This window comes from Ceratotherium simum, chromosome 8 (assembly GCF_057802395.1).
Source record: "Ceratotherium simum simum isolate JZ-2026a chromosome 8, ASM5780239v1, whole genome shotgun sequence".
Lineage (NCBI taxonomy): Eukaryota > Metazoa > Chordata > Mammalia > Perissodactyla > Rhinocerotidae > Ceratotherium > Ceratotherium simum.
In genome coordinates this window covers 78,131,258-78,148,836 of record NC_141907.1, presented here as the reverse complement: position 1 = coordinate 78,148,836, position 17,579 = coordinate 78,131,258, and the positions used below count along the sequence as shown (strand labels likewise).

The window sequence follows — 17,579 nt, the reverse complement described above, 5'->3', positions numbered from 1 at the left end:
AGTCCTCAAAAACTTAAAAATAGAATTACCTTATGATCCAGCTATCCCACTTCTGGTTATTTATCCAAAGAACTTGCAATCAACAATCCAAAGAGGCTTATGCACCCCTATGTTCATTGCATCATTATTCACTATAGCCAAGAAGTGGAAGCAACCCAAGTGTGCATTGACAGATGATTGGATAAAGACGATGTGGTATATATATATACAATGGAATACTACTCAGCCATAAAAAAAGACACAATCGTCCCATTTGCAACAACATGGATGGACCTGGAGGGTATTATGTTAAGTGAAATAAGCCAGACAGAGAAAGAAAAACACTGTATGACTTCACATATGTGGAATAAGCTAACACACAGACAGAACAGTTCGGTGGTTACCAGGGGGAAGGGGATTGGTGGGTGGGCACAAGGGGTGAAAGGATGCATGTATATGGTGACTGACAAACAATGATGTACAACTAAAAGTTCACAGTGTTATAAACCATTATGACATCAATAAAAAAAAAATTACAAAAAACATCAGGACAGACTACATAGTTCTTTCTACCCACTACCAGAAAACTGCTTTTACAAATAGAAAGCAAAAATTAACATTTAAATCAAGTAAATGAAAAAGAGAATGTTCCAAATCACTTTCATTTTGCCTTTTTAAAGAACACTGTTGAGGCAGATATTTTTAAAATGTGGATTAGGTTCAGGATTTCAAACAGTGGGAAAGTTACCAAATGACAAATCTGCAAATCAGACCTCAAAGAGAGTCAAACCCTTTCATCTACCATGTGCCTTTATTTTATCACATCAACTATGCATAAGCCCTAAAGTACTGAGTCATTGAGACATTTTTAGCAATAAAAGAGTGTAGTAATTCTCCATCAGTCACTGTAAAATGGGACATAATCCATCTGGTCCATGCCTCAAGGAGAAGGTACACGGGGAACTAACTTATTTAACATGAGAAGCCATTCTTAACCATGAAACATGTGACTATGTCTTAAACACAAGTAAAAGGCTCTAAACTTGCTGCTGTTCCTTTCTTGGGAAGAAAAGCCTTGCTTTCTGTTATTGCACCATTTTAACCACTTTGGATAAGACAGAAATTCTCACACCTCCGTTTTGTTGCTGTGTTGCTAGCACATTGGCCCGCACACAAAGCTACACAAGCCCTGCTAATTACCAAGCCCTGAACATTTCCAAGGCACAGTTATTTCCTGTATGAATAAAGTGATGTTTCACTTCATCAGACTGAATTTCTCACTACTTGAGCACAGCTGTGGGCAACTTCCAAACCGTCAAGTGCCAACCCGCTGGCCTCTGCTCACTTGGCTTACTGGGGAGAGGGAGGTGTAAGAAGGTGAGGTCTTGGGAGAGGGGAAGCACCACAAATCGAGCCCTGCTTCCTTTGCAATTCTGTAGAGAACTGCACTCCCAAACAGAAAAAGTCTTCCATGGGCAGTACAGAGCCCAAAATACTCCAAATTTACTGAACCCATCATAAAAATCACTTTTATGTAGAAAAAAATATATACTTTAGAGATGGCAGTTTAAAGATGACAATGTACTTATCTGTACTAAAATCAGTTTTTTCTTTTAAGTTCTAGTAGAACTATTAAATGGGAGCATTGAATTAGCCCCATTTCATAATCTAGGAATCTAAGTCGCAAAAAATTTAAGTGACTTATTCCAAGTGAATAATGAGTGAGTCAGTCAAGTGTCACAATGAGAACATTAGAAGGAAGTTACTTCTTGACTCCAGTTTTCCTTGATAACATTAATTTTGAGCAACTTTCATTAAATTTGGCTTCTTTTGTGGCTAATCTCTACCCTACCGGGACCATGTTTGAAAATTAATTTTCTTTTCTTTTTTATCAAATACATTTCAGCACCACAAAACTCATCTAGAAATGTAAAGCCACTAGGTACTCTCCAAACCACTAGTGCTGGTGAGAATATCTTTCATTAACTTTAGAATGGTTATTTACAAGTCTTCTACAGGTTTAGAATGACACTCAATCGTACTTATTCTGTGCTTTTGTTTTTTAACACTATGACAGTCAAACCTAAGATTACAAAGATTATCATTAAATAAGTAAACATAAATTAGTGGGAAACCTAGCAGCATACTAGAATACTTTCTCAGTATATAATATGTAAAGTTGTCAGGTTAATCAAGTAAAATATACCCAACCCACAATATGGTGAGTTACTAGTTTTTTAAATATTTGTCATAGTGATATCTGAGAATTCTAAGCGGCAAGACTTGTTTAAAAAGCAAACAGACTCCTACTTATTAAACATGAAATTTAATGTATTACAAAGAAATAAAGTCATCTCTTTTGGACTACGGACTATAAATTGGAGACAATGAATTTTTAAAAATTGAATCGTATAATATTCATTAATTTAGTAGGATACCTACCTCCTGTTTTGAGGAAATCTTTGTGATATATAATTTGGAAAATAAAGTGAAAATTCTTCACTCTAGAAAGATCTTAATTGCATTTTTCCTCAAGCAGATGACTGAGGTTTGCATTATTTAGCAATTAGTTAACACAAGTTTTAAGCAATCTATCCCGAGATTTAATTTTCTTTTCTAATCACTGAAAGGCCCTAACCAAGTGATTATCAAGTTTATCCAAGTAACTTCTGCATTAATGGACCACATAAGGATATTATTGGAGATTTATATAATATCATGCTATAATATTATATAGGTAATATATATACATATAATATACACATATAAGTAATATATAATATTATAAAATACTATGTAATACATAAGGAATTAGAAATTATCTAATTATTTACTATATGCTTCAAAAATAACTGAGCTCACTAAAAGGCACTTGTTTATATAGTTGCCAGAGAGAAAACACAGATTAAGATCAATAGAATTCCTGGTAGTACAATCTGTGAATTCTCTGAAAACAGATGTTTTCTAACTGCATTAAGAATAAGGTAGGTTATTTGATATTTTTTTTCTATCCCTGTTCAAAAAGGGCTGTTAACTCTAAATCAATACACTTAAAAAAAATAGTAGTGAAGATTATCGTGTATAAATTAAACACCTCACCAGACTGTACTTAAATAGGCATGAAACTCATCAGTTAACTCTTTTGGTTCAAGTCAAATTATTCAACTTCCAGTAAAATATTCTTATTACTAACACGTGCTAGGCGAAAAACTACTACATTATGTCAAACTTTACTTGGAAACGTAAGTCAATTGGGGCTGGAGGATGATATCCCAAAAAACAAACTTAAGTAACAACAGATGTTGCTAGTGTCTTCTAAGGTATGTTACTCCTACTAGATTTTTCAATTGCTTTTGAATTGCTGAACACACCACTCAGCAGGTGAGCAAGTCTGGTGTTGGAAGATGAACTGCCCACGACAATATGAGACATACGTAACCTGATGACCTCTTAGACCTCCGTGGTACACCCTGGTCCAAGCCACCATCATCTCTTGCTTGGCTTATTGCAGTGACTCCCCACAGATCTTGCTTCCACACTTGCCAACAAGAGGCCAGTAAAAACTAGATCAGATCATGCTACTCCTCTGCTCAAAATCCTCCAATAGCTCCCTTCTAACTTAGAACTAAGGCCAAAGGTCCTATAGAATCTGATTCCTGCTGCCTCTCTGACCTGATCTGCCACTCTTCCTATACCCACTACATACGAGGCACACTGGCTTCCTTACTATTTCTCTAAATTTCCAGTATGCTTCTGATTCAGGGTCTTTGTACTTTCTATTCCTTTTGCTTAGTAATCTTTTCTCCAGCTGTTTGTATGGTTTGCTCCCTCACTTCCTTCTGGGTCTGTTCTCAAAGGCCATTTTATCAATGTGGATCTCTCTGACCATCCTATATAAAACAGTAACCTCTTCCCCCACAAATCAGCATTCTCTATACTCCTTAACTGGTTTATCTTTCTTTATAGTGCTCATCCCCATCTTACATATTTTATATGCTTTTTATTATCTATTTCTCCACACCTTCAGGCCAGGGATGCTGTCTATTTTGTTCATTGCTCTATCTCTAGCACCTGGAACAGTCCCTGGTATATTGCTTAGTAAAACTGTGTTTACAGAATGAGTAACCTCAGCACCAAAACTACTGTCTTCCCACTAAAATGAACCAGACTGGTTAGAGAAACTGCTGATTCTAGGATTGGGGCAAAAAACAAACACGGAAAGTCTAGAATATCTTGTCAACTTAGAAAGCAGGTAAGCTATCAAAGACTATGCGAGTTGTCTCCACTGGACTCCAAGAAGCAGATGAGACAGTTTGAGCATTAATAAGAACAATAACTACAAAGGATTGAAATACTGCATATATGTTTAAACCCATGAGCTCACAATAATTCTAGAATTTAAACAAACATCACTGATAGAGGATGCTAAGGAACCAATTCATTATTTTAAAAACCAGTAAAATTTAATAAAGGGGAGGAATCAAGCTTTGACAATTTATCATCTCATAACTGATCATGTTTCATTTATATCCCACTCATTCCCTTGCCATCTCTGAACTATTCTGAAGCAAATTCAAGATCTGTCATTTAATGTATAATATTTCAGTATGATCACTAAAAGAGCACTCTTTTTAAAAACCTAACCATAATACCATTATCGCACCTACAACAAAATTTTTTCCAACATCATCACATAACCAGTTTTCAATTTTCTTCTGATTATCCCTTGTATTAGTTTTCTATTGCTGTTGTAACAAGTGCTTAAAAACTTATTGACTTAAAAACAACTCAAGTGTATTATTTTACAGTTCTCCTACATGGATATTACTGGGCCAAAATCAAGGTGTTGGCAGGGCTGTATTTCTTTCTGAAGGCTCTGGGGAAAATTGTTTCCTTGCTTTTTCCAGCTTCTAGAAGCAGCTCAAATTCCACAGGTCATGGCCTCCTTCCACCACCTTCAAAGCCAGCCAGCAACAGCAGGTTGAGTCCTTACACTGCATTACTCTGACCCTCTCTTCTGCCTCCCTCTTCTACTTTTAAAGACCTTTGTGATTACATTGAGCCCACCTGGATAATCTCCATATTTTAAGGCCAGCTGATAAGCAATCATAATTCCATTTGCATCCTTAATTCCCTTTGCCCTGTAATATTCACATATTCACAGGTTCTGGGTATTAGGATATAGATGTCTTTGAGGGGGCATTATTCTGCCTACCACACACATCCCAACACAATATCAATCAGGATCCAAATAAGATCCACACACTACATTTGGTTGTATGTCTCTTAAAGCTCTTCTAATCTATAATTCCCTCTATCTCCCCACTCCTTGCAATATACACGTAGAAGAAACGGAAGTCTCTAGTTATATATACATGTGTGTATACACATATGTACACACATATATATTTGAACACATATATAGTAAAGAGTTAAACAAAAGAGAAATTTTATACATACTAAACTGTTTCATGGTGACAACAACATTATAAGGTATTATTATCACTATTTAACGGATCAAGAATATAAAGCTTAGAAAGGATAAATGACTTGCCCGAGGACATACAGAACAAAAAAAATGTTTTTCGAACAGCTACTTTGTACCAAATAATGTGCTAGGCTTTACCACTATTAACAAGACAGACATGATTTATGCCCTCACAGAGTTTAAATAAGGTAACAGACCAGCAAACAGTCAATTATGTTATAGTGGGATAAGTGCTAGAATGATGGTGAGATAGTGAGTTTAATTATAGATTACTCATTCATTCACTGAGTATATACTAAAAGCCCACAATGTAGCAGGCACTCTGCTATGCATGGGTACACAAAACATGTAGGAGTCTTTTCCTCCCAGGGCTCATACTTTTTTGTTTTTTGAGTTGGAGGTGCTTGCGGTTCATCTAAGTACAGACAGTCTATTGAATATATGAACTCAGGAAAAATATCTGAGCTAGAAGAACTGAGTGAAGAGTCATCAGTATACTGATGATATTTGAGGCTGTGAGAGTTGACAAAATTGTTCAGGGAAAAAGTAGCATAAAAACAGAAGAACTCCTAAGGCATAAGGCAAATGACATAAATACTATGGGAACAGAGGGGGGAGGGGAAAAACCAGGAGGGTGCATCATTGAGGCCAAAGGAGGAGAGTGGAGAATTTGGGATCTAAAATCACTTCTGTCTGACTCCAAAGCCTGTGGCCCTATGCAGTCACCCCTCAGATAGCTATCATGTGCCTACTGTGTGCCAACCTCTTTCCAGTCAGGGCCTTAACTGTGAACATATGAAGGTAGATCTCCCTAAATGTGATCTGAACCTAGAAGTACTAACTTCTGGATCAGTTTAGAGGAAGGGGATAGTGATGACTGAGATGAGTAATTTCTGCTATTTTAATTTCCTCGATGAGCCTGCAGGGATAAATTTAGGAATAATGTATGAAAGCATTATTTTTTACTTGCCCTGGGGTGCCTAACGGCTTAGATGATCACTTTTAAGCCCTTCATGTATTTCATAAAAGATGCGTTTCCTACAGAGATCTAACTTTCTTTCCCTAAACCTGGCTGCTCATACTTTTTAGCCATTATAATTAATGGCTGCAAAGTTCTTGAAATAAAACATACAGATATAAGGCTAGAGTCTTCACATTTTGAGAAACATTTAAAAGGATTTATGTATTCTGCTTCAGAAATGGAAATATAATTATAGATCTAATACTGTTGCTAAGGACGAACAGGCCTGAAGCATTAGAATGCTAAATCCATTGTGTTGTACAAACTCTATATTGGTGTAAATATTTCAACTACTACATTTGAATTAAGATAAAGCAGCAGAGAAAGTTATGGCAGTAAATCTACGGATGATCATAAAATATTTTTTTTAATCCTGTAACATTTCATTCTTATTAAGTCATAAATAAGGCTGATATCAAGAATACTAATGTTCCCTCCCCAAAGAAAAAAGACAAACGTTTATAGCTCCGACAGGACAGAAGTCAGATGGGAGGTTTTATGCTGTGAAAAACTACTGGCTCAACCAGGAGGGGTGTTCCTGTTATAAACACTCAGGCTAATGTTGTGCTCATACAAATAACGGGGCTACATCAAAGTGACATCAGGCACTCTTGGGGAGATAAAATATTGTAATACAACATCTCGGAGAATATGTCCACAAAGCTATGGTAGAAATTTTACACATACTAAACTGGGTGGTGGTGATGCAACACACTTGCATATTCTCGTGTGCAGCAAGTGCCTTCTTCTCTGCCCTTTCCCAACCCTCTCAAACAGATGGTGGCCAAGAGCAGCATAGAATCTGCGCACTCTGTCTGTCAAGTTCCTTATGTGGGAAGCATGAACAACAGTCTACTCTTCATAATCCAGGCAGGAAATCATATCCAGTAGAAACAGAAAAGGTTTAAAGTTAAGCCAAGATCTAGGATCAGAGGAAAGTACATTCTGGAGAGGTTTGTGCAAATTTTATTAAATGGAATCAAGGATTCTTTTATTCAATGATTAAAAGCAAAATTGGACAGATTAAACTATTATCATTTCTCTAAGCAGTAGAGAATGCTGGTATGTGTGCCGTAAAGAACTGGAACAGGTGCACCCCAGGCTAAGTATCAGATATTTCCACAACTTCAGGAGGTTAGTTTCCTCCATTAGCAACCAGCCTTTCAACTCTAAGAACCTGGATTAAAGTGCATCTAGAGTGTCTTAACTAAAGTGAGTGTGGGGACTTGGATTAGGTTCTGTTCTCTTCTTTTTTAATTTGTCCCATCACACATCATCAAAATTCAGGATACACAGACTTGCATTTTTTTCTCCCTACTAAGTGACCTTACACAGAAAACTTCCATTTGGTCAGAGTTACAAGTAAAAGAAACCCAGTCTGTACCTTGCAGGTACAGGTTGTGAGTAACTCACAACCTCAGGAACACTAAAGAGGATCACTAGTGAAGTCAAACAGACTCTGTAAGCTAAGAATTTATTTAAAATATTAAATTTGTAGAATTTTGTCATATTTGGATGAGAAAACTGTGAGGATATATATTAAAATTATTTATACTCACATTATCTCTCAAGTTCTCACATATCTTATTTCCAAAGTAACATGAAACCCAAATGGGCTTGGCTTTTACCATTTTCCCACCAATTTTCATCTATTTATACAAGTGAGAAAGCAGCCTCATCTCAGAAATAAAGGAGAAATGTACCTCAGGTTTGAGATACAATTCTTTTAATATAGGCAAAAACACTGAAGCAGAAAGGGAAAGAAAATTTAAGGAGATTTCTCGATGTCAAACAATATCAACAATGTCTCTAATGATGACTACAAGTTACTGGAAAATTTAAAACCTTCCATTTCTATTACTACTACTAATTCTCTAAGATGTCTCTCTCAAAGTCATTAGATCTCTGAAATAAATGAAACTTTGTTATCATCATCCAAAGTTATGTTTGAATTTCACATCTTTTAAAAGCAGAGAACACTGCTCAGCTGTTTTATGCTGGAGGAAGCAGTATATCTAGCATAACATTACGACTAATGTTAAGATACACTTGGGCTCCTAGTTCTAGTTTCTGACTGTGTGAACTTAGAAATGTCATCATTAAGAAATGCTTCATAAATGTCAATTATTATTATACTCTGACATAAGATCTTATATGGTTAAAAAAATAAAATATCCACTCATTCAACAGCTACTTAGAAAATACATTCAATGTTTTAGATCTAGCAACTCTTCTGGTATGAAAGCTACACCCAAGGAGAAGATATCTGCACTCAGAGTTTTTCTTCTTACAGGTGATGTTCACAAGCAAACACACAACAGAGTGCCTTAGGATTAATGCTGTCAAGGGTTGCTCACAACTCTCAATAAAGTTTGCATTGACAGTGCAGAATTATCAAGCATAATTTTCCTTATTCCTATGGTTTAAACCTAGGGTTGGCAAATTTTTTCTGTAAATGGCCAGAGTAAATATTTTAGATTTTGTCGACCATATTATTTATGTTGCAATTACTCAACTCTGCCACTGTGGCATAAAAGGAGCCACAGACAACATATAAACAAATAAGCATGGCTGTGCTCCAATAAAACGTTATTTACAAAAACAAAGTGGTTGGCCAGATGTGACCAAGGGCCATAGTTTGCCAACCCCTGGTTTAAACCGTATGTATCAATTAATAAGAAGTAACAATTCTTTATGAAAAGCATATATGAATAAATCCAGGTATCTTCCCTTGTAAAAGACTTAATATTTTAATTTCAGGATGAAAGGAAAATGCGGAGAAAGAAGAGCTTTCACAAGAGAACTGGAAAGCTTCCAACATGGAAATACATTCCAGTAAGGGGACATTTAGAAAGAAAAGAAAACAAATGAGAGTCATGATTCTAAACAAAAATCTTGCTGTGTAAAGAGATAGAGCATATCTACATGTTTCACACCATGGTTTTGACAAGGGACAGCCCCAGTCAGGCCTTCACGGCAAGTGGACTGTTTAGTTTAATGATGTCAAAATGCAGGGGAGCAGATGGCAATAAAACATTATTAGAAGAGATGAAACATATGCGACTGGTAGCAGTTTACTTATTCATATAAAAATTTAAAAATGGAACCAATAAATCTATCCATTTTAGCTAAGCAAATCTAGTTATCTCGATTTATTACTGGAGCGTAAAGCCTACAATGAAATTTGGGATGGCTGTAGAAACAGTAATTTCCTTTCTCACCCCTATCTCTTTTAGACTTCAAATAAAAGATAAAATTTATATCCACTTATAACTGAGATGCACATCATTCAATCTTTGATCTAATCGGATCTCACAAATATATCTGAGCCTTCCTTGAAAAAAACAATAAGAATACATCAGATCTCTCCAAAGTTCTGTCCATAATGAATAAATAAGCTTTTCTTTATTGCGAAAATGTAGCACACAACAGAGACAGGGTATGATAGAGGGTCATGTTAACTAGAATCTTAGCTAAGCTTAAAAAATAGAGTTTGGATGCAAAGACAGGTTACTTGAAACAGATCTTAGTAGTTGCTAGTCACCTAGTTTATCCTCCATGCAAGGCAAGAATACTTTCAACACTATCCCTAAGAGGTTTAGTTCTCCTAAAATATCTTCACTGATGTTATCTTGTGATACAGGAAAATGCACTACCTAGTTAAATAACTAGTTCAAATCACCATAGGACTCTGGATAATTCTTTTGACTTCTCTCAGACTCTGTCACCTCACTGGTAAAATGATGCTCATTTTAAATTTTAATGACATTATCTTATTGTATACTCTGAATAAAAAGATATTTTTAAAAGTTAAAAGTATTATAAAACCATAATTATTACCACTAATCAATGATACCCACCATTTCACTGTTAAACAAGGTTGTTTGCCCCTTTCAAGGTGACTCATTATATTCCTTAGTTCCAAATGCCCAAATGGGAATGGTGAGTACGCCCCAACACAGGATGCAACAGAAGCTAAAATTAGCTAAATATTCATTTTGAAAAGTAAGTTTGTGTCTTTTTCCCTTTTTAATTTGACCAAAAGAAATTTACTGTCCCTAAACAACTTTTAAACGATCCCAACTTTTCTATTTACAGCTACTTGCACCGTGCTTCTTCAAAACACAATTGATATTTTTTTTAAAAAAATCACCAATTTGTATAAATCTCATCATCAATTATGAGCCCTTGCCTTTACTGCATATATTAAAACTGTTTCATAAAGGAAAAAGAAATTCACTAATAAAAAGCTTATATACATATTACCTGATACATATAAAGAGAATGATGCTGTAAGTAGAATACAGGGAAATTAATATTGTTCAATGTGGAGTATCGGGTTGAGAAGGTCTAATATTAAACGGTAAAATACTACTAGTGTATTGAGTATGTCCTTAATATCAATGAAATGCCTTTACTTTCCTCGGTAGAATGTCTGCCTTCATGGACATACTTAACAATACAAGTAAAAAAAAGAAATCCACTAATTTTTTGCCAACATCAAGGGACGTAAGAACAAACAGGGAGTTGTGTGTACATACAATAAAGACAGCATGAAGGTGGCCTTATTCTCACATGCTATAAGAACTGCTAAGGAAAACAGCAAAGCAGAAATTTCAACACTAACACTGTGAAAGAAAACATAACAACGCTTTTGTTTTCAATGGCTCTGTGAAATAAAGTCACACAGTTTTCTAAAGAAAATGGTGATTAGAGTATTAGCCAATATTGTATAGCTCAACAATTTTTCTAAGAAATTATAAATTACTTATTAAATACTTGTGATATTATTAATACATTTAAGTATCATTACAAATACTCTCAAAATCAACATATTTTGAAAAGGGGAAAGAAAAAAACCCCTATAATTAATGAAAAAAATTTTTAAAGCTTATCCATGGACTTAAAAAGCTTTCTGAATTACATACAAATAACAACATAAGTATTTAATTTTTGACCAATGGGGCTCTATAGAATTTTTCTTCTTTTGTCTTAGAAGAAACTTGCTTCCCATCTCATAATGTCTATTTCCACGACAACATGTAGTACAAGCGCTTCCTGCAAAGGCAAGCAATGCATTGAGGATCATGACAAACTACCAATCTCGGTATTTGCACTATAAAGAATTTAAAAAGAGTCAACACGTAGAAAATGCTGATTTAGGGGAAATAAATGCACTCGTCTGAGGAAATGCTGCAAAAATAGACTACTTATGTTATAAAAGTAAACTTTATTTCTCAAGTACAATACAAGATGCAATCCACTCGGTTTATATTTCTTAACTAGACACTTACACAAAAAACCTAAAGATACATTCAACCAATTTTCTGTGCCATAGTCTGACTGACTCAGAACCACGTATAGCTTCTGCAAGGCAAATACAATCCTCTACCAGTGTTTTAATGAAGGATACACAAATACTCTACAGGGAACCAAGCTCCCTGGGAGAGCAATGGTTAGAACTTGCACCCAGTCAGCTGTGTAAGTACCTTGCATTCTCTTGCTCTTGGAATTTCTCTCCATTCCTCTTGCCATTGCCCAGGGTAATATCTATTATCATCATCTCTATACTGGATTACCTCAACAATCTCTTAAATAGTCTCCAGGACTCCACTCTTAATCTCTACGCTGAGGTCATAATGATCTTTTAAACACATTAACACTATAATGATTTTTTAATAACGCAAATCTGTTTATGTCACTTTCCAGCTTACAAATCCTTTAATAGCTTCCTTTCTGCATCAATCCACACTCTTACTTTCAAAGCCCTTTCTGACTGGTGTACTAACCCATCCAACTTTCTTTCTGGCCACTACACAGTCCTGCACATTCTGAACTCCTTGCCTTTCCTCCTGGAAGCCAAGTTCTCTGAGAGGCTTTGCATATGTTGTTCCCGCTCCAATTTGGCCTCTTCCTAAAAATATTTAAGAAGCATCAACTACATGTGATTTTACTTTAGGCACAAACATTAACACTTTATTCTTGCATAAAATATGACTCCACTATAAATAAATATATATTCTATCTTAGCATTGAATCACTGGAACTTTATTGGTCTTTCTCCCCTTTCCATTCATCCAGACTGCCACACCTTCTGACCTGGACCACGTAACCTGATTTAACTCTTTGCACCTTTTTTGCTGGTTTCTGTTATTTACTGGTGCTTTGCATCCCAGTTAATTTGTCCACAGTGACAAAACAGTTGAATATACCTAATATTTCCTCTGCACTCCACTGCTGAGTTCCTTATATGCCATAAATGACCATATGTTTTGAGAAAAAAAAATCTTACAACAGGGCTTCAGATTGATTATGAATTTTTTTAATTACTGGAAATAAATAATATAGTACTAACTATAGTACTGCTTAGGCTCACAACTTTTAAGTCTTATGGGAGTTTAATGCTTCAAGGAGAGTGAAGTCCTCTTCTCCTTAAGCAATATTATAGTTTTTAATGGCAGCCTTTGGCAGACAGCATGTCCACCTTTGTTCAATGACTGCTGTGGGAATTTCAAGTCTGGTAGGAGGAAAGAACAATGTCCTATGAATCCCACAAATCATATGAAGAAGATGTCCAAAATCAGACAAACTGCCTTATCCACTCACTCACTTACTCATTTGTTGACATTTGCTGAGGGCCTATCAACTGTGCCAGGGGTTGTTTAGGTGCTGTAAACAAGGATTAGTAAGACATGATCCCCGTCTTGGAGGGGATCTAAAAACAGTGGTAAATGACACAGATGTAAACAATTAAAATGAATATGATGAATGCTATAATAAATCTATCAACAAAATTTTGTAGGAACAGAGAGAAAGAATAGGCATCTATTTAGAGGGCTCAAGAAAGGTTCACAAAGGAGATGACATCTGGTCTTAAAGAGTGAATAGAAATTTGTCAGGGGTAGAAGGGTGGAGAAGCATTTCAAATAACAGTACCAGCTTGTACAAAGCACAGAGTCATGTGCTGAAGGAATGGTATGAACTCATGAACTTTAGTGGGACTGGATCAGAGGGAACATGAGGAACAATATTACAACATTAAGGCTGGAGAAGAAGGTTGGCATGAGGTTGTAAAGGGACCATAAGCCAAACATTTAATGTGTGGGCAACAGAGAGCCCAAAACATTTTCAAGCAGGGAAGTATAGGAGGAGAACTGTTCTGCTGGATGGTAACAGTGTAAGTTATTAATGCTGTCACTAATAGGTATAAAGGGGAAAAAACTTAACCTTTCTCGAGTACCCTCTATGTACCAAGCACTTCAATATATGTTACATCATTTATTCTTCACAGCAATGCTATAGGGGACTTTTTTAGATCCTTATTTTAAGAGATAAAGAAATTGAAGGCTCAAAATGCTCCATTTGGGGACCATCTCTGGCCTTCCGAAATTCATACCCCGTAGGGCAGGCATTCCTATTCTTCAGGGCCACCACCGTCAGCAAACTGGCTACAATGAGCATTTAGCAAAGCACTGCTTAGGTTCTAATGAATTAGTCATTCTCATGGTGTATATAATTAAAATAAAGTTAGAAAACTGATGTGCTTCCAACATATAATGGCTCTTCATGACTTTAAGATTGGATTTGAGAAAAACATTTGACTATGTTTGGTCAGATAGCAATATTTTATACATATACTTGCATCAAATGCACTAAACTCACCTAATCTGGTATACACAACCTAAACAGAATCTAGGGAAAACATTACATAGCAAATTAGGTCACCTACATAAACACAGGAACATATTTTAAACTTATACCATTACATTTACAGAGGTTTTGAAAATATCTATCTAACTACTTATTAATTATAAATAATATGAATGTTTCAAGCATTAAAAAAATCTACTAGATATATAAATATAGTGAATTAAAATATAAATTTTAAAAAGTACAAATCCCCAATTCTGAAAAATAACAAGAAAAATCTCACCTTTTATGTATATTTCTAAATCAAATCAATGTTTCTAAAGGGATGATTGCATATGAATTATGGAAATATTACTAACGACACAGGGCAAGTAGGAAGTAGTATTGTTAGCTTACATAAAACTCAAGCTTGGATTCTTATTTCTATTGTATCTTAATACTTTCATGCAGACTATGAACTTTTGAACATTTTGCATCCTAAAATATTTAGCTCTTTGTCAGTCACTGGCAAGTTTGTGTGGATGTGGTAGTGTATGTTAAACTATATGCCTGAGAAAAAGAAGATGATCCAATCTAAACTATAATGCTGCTATATACACACCCAGTTCCTATTGATCAACTGGTATAGCATTCCTGTGTTCCTGTAAGACCTCCACGTAACACAGGCTATATAACACCACAAGCGAAAAGACCTAAGAGTTAAAGTCAGAATTTCAGCGCAGGTAACAGAAACCCAGGACAGGTTCAGAATATGCTAGTAGGTCTTAAAATTTCAATTAGCCCTTTCAGTGCTGTCTTTTTTTTGGCTACCATTTCAAAACTATGTTAGTCATCACCCAATAGATAAAAGTATGACTAAAATACTTATTTAAATAGGTGACTTTCAAACCTTTTCTTAACTATAAAACACAGTAATAAATACACTTCGCCTCCTGACCCAAAATATATGCGTTTGTATGTGTGTATATATGCACACTTACTTATATACATATTTAAAAACTAAAACCACATTTTCATAACATGATACCTACTCTTTATATGTTAAAATACTTAACATATTAAAATATTCTTGTGTTTTCTATTTCATTGTTTATGAAAATACTGGCTATGATCCACTAAACTGATTTCATGATCAACTAAGTGGGTCACAGACTGCAGTTCAGGGATTATGATCCCATTCTTCCCACCCAACTGTAGGAATTATTTTAAAATGACATCACGGGTAATAGTCACTCTTTGGTGAGGGTGGGGTGGGGGGGGATACAAAAATCCTTTTTTTTCTTTTTTTAACCCACACTAGAGCACAGCTGTGAATTATCAAGAGAAAGACGCCTGAAGTTCTCAGTGTGAGAGAAGCAATGCCACCTGTGTTAGTGCTTTATCTAAGTCCACACAAGCCCAGCAACTCGCCTCTCTAGCTTCTGCCTCCCTTTGACTGGCACTGTAGTTTTCACGGAGAATTGTTAAGAACATAAGAACCCATAAAGAGACAGTTATTACCTCCTAAACCAAAAGAACTTTTTCATTTGCATTAGGAAGCTCCTGAAACTATTTATCAAAGATGAAGAGTAGATTCTGAGGTGTTTTTGTTTGGTTTGTTTTCAAATATGGTATACTGTTATGGTACATTCTACTATGGTACAGTAGAATAAAAGAATTTGAGTGGCTGGGAATTTTGTATTTATTTTATAATTTATACAAAATAGTGTAGAATGAGTAACTTACATAACATGATAACTCATTAAATGCCAGTTTGTAGCACCTACAGCAAGATAAACAGCAGGAGTTATGCAAATATTTTCCGATTTGAGCTAAGCATCATGATGTAATTCAACCATGACTTAGTGGCAAAACGTATTTTCTTTTTATAATATCAATGCTGTACAACGTTATATAATGTATAATGTTTTATACTGTTACAGTTTTGTTCAAATTAAATTTACTTATATTTCCTGTAAAAAGTATAATATTTTAAATACTAACCATGTGAATCATGATTATAGTTGCGTTATCTGCCTGCTTTGATTACTGTAACAAATTAAATTAGACTCAGAGAAGAAAGAATTCTGTTGCCCTCTTGTGGTAATTTCACTGTAGTGTATTCTCCAGGAGTTTCACATCAACTGGAATTCTTTTCTTTTCGTTTTAATAAGCAGTGGTATTTTGACCATAGTTTCTGAATTTCCCAAAGCAGTACATATACTGTCTGCCCTCCACAGTACATATACTTTGTGCCCTCCCTTCAGTTTCTATCTCAGAAATTTAGTCTTTTCCTTGCTTTTTCAGGAAACGTTCTCCTCTTCCCTTCCAATTACCATGCCAAAGGAATTTTTCTGAAAGTTACTTTCCCTATAGTAATGCACATACAAAATAATTACAGCAAACTTCCATCATCATAGGTAAGCTTTAAGTGAATGGAAATAATTAACAATGTATGGGGCTGAGCCGTCAGCATTTTTTCCCACAAGAACAGGTCTTGCTAAATCAATAGTCCAGAAATTTCAGAGGCTAATGATATTAGTCTAAATATTTTAAGTTTTCAAAAGTAATATAATAGTCTTTTCTTTACAATAGTCTAGATCACATGTAGTGTGGGGAAGGTCTCTCCTCCCCCCCCAGCACAAAACTTCAAGCTTCTTTGCAAAATTAGTAACATGTGATGGTAATTCAAACTATACAAAATGACATTATAAAATAAATTTTAACTATATAAATAATTAGCATTTTTCTAAATATAAATTATTTATAACAAATGAAGTTAAATATTTAGTATCTAATATATTTAAACACTATGGAAAATACAAAACAAAGGTGGATTCCTAATTAAATTAACTAAAAATCCATCCTTACTACTGGGAAAAATATTTTTAAACAATAATAAATGATCAATTCTTAAAGCTATTATATTTTTAAAAGCAGCCCCCTGTGTATTCAATCAATCCTCATCCCAAAACTGATGAGGAAAGACTAGAATTATACAGGAGACTAGGTAAAAAAGTGCATTCTACACAGAGGGACCAGAACTTTCAAAAGCAAGGTAACACGGCATGTCTCAGTAACTGAAGATGCTTTAGTAGCACCACGGCACAGATTATAAATTGGGAGCATCAGGGGATGAGACTGAGAAGTGAGCAGGGGCCAGAGTGAAAAAGGTCTCAGATGATAAATTAAGGAATGGGAAATACAGTAAAGCATCTGCAGCGGGAGAGTGACGTGGGCAATCAGAGCTTTAGAAAGACCACGTGCTGCAGCACAGCTGCCACAGCAGTTGATGGGGTGAGAGGACATAGGGAAATTAGTTAGAAGTTGTTTGCAATGACAAGGGCCTGAACCAAGGCAATTGCTCTGACCACAGAAAGGAGAGAAGAATTTGAGAAATACTAAAAAGTGGAATTATTAGGTGTTAGTGTGAGATGAGGGCATGGAGCTTACGTTCTAGCT

At 35.3% G+C, this 17,579-nt stretch overlaps 1 protein-coding gene across 6 annotated transcripts in view; it reads right to left on the bottom strand.

The window, feature by feature from the left end:
* PDLIM5 (PDZ and LIM domain 5) overlaps positions 1–17,579 on the bottom strand; it is a 215,279-nt gene that overhangs the window by 36,458 nt on the left and 161,242 nt on the right. The gene's annotated exons all lie outside the window — the stretch shown is intronic.